The sequence below is a fragment of the Cervus elaphus genome, chromosome 33, assembly GCF_910594005.1.
Source record: "Cervus elaphus chromosome 33, mCerEla1.1, whole genome shotgun sequence".
NCBI classification, from domain to species: Eukaryota; Metazoa; Chordata; class Mammalia; order Artiodactyla; family Cervidae; genus Cervus; species Cervus elaphus.
This window is the reverse complement of record NC_057847.1, coordinates 21,990,261-21,990,996: the sequence shown is the minus strand read 5'-3', so window position 1 is coordinate 21,990,996 and position 736 is coordinate 21,990,261.

Sequence of the window (736 nt, the reverse complement as noted above, 5' to 3'; positions counted from 1 at the left end):
TATATGAGCTTTTGAGTCGTATATGCTCACCTTCGACATTTTAGTATAAAAACTTGACAATATACACAGTAGATTTTACTATCCCATCACCGCGGTCTTAAACCCACTACTTGTATACTATCATATCCATCTGGCCATCTAACTATCAATTCACTATATTTCCAGGCGAATACTCTTACCCAAACTAGGACTTCAGCGAAAGTCTGGTTCTGGAATGGGAGATATTACCTACCTCGGTGATGCTAAGAAAAGCAGCAGCAGTGAGCCTGCTTTAAGCTTTACTTAAAGTGTGCAAAATTCCAAACATCTGAAAATTATTTTTAGTTATACATGGGAATAGGGCTCCCCAGGTGGCTCATTGGTAAAGATTCTGCCTGTCAAGCAGATGTGGGTTCGATCTCTGGGTCGCGGATACCCTGGAGAAGGAATGGCAACCCATTCCAGTATTCTTGCCTGGGAAATCCTGTGGACAGAAGAGCTTGGCGGGCTATAATCCATGGGTCGCAAAGAGTTGACACAACTTAGACTAAACAGCAGCGGCAGCATACATAAGGATGGTCATTTCCAAATAGGATTTAAAATATCCTAAAAGCGAGGGCAGACTTTCATTTTTAAAATAAACTCCAAAGCTTGCTCCCATGTTTTATGTTCCAAATGAAGTAGTGGCTAAGATGTATTGCATGGTGACAATTCCTTGGGGCCCCTCGTTATTCCCTGCCGGAGGACTTTCAGAGGC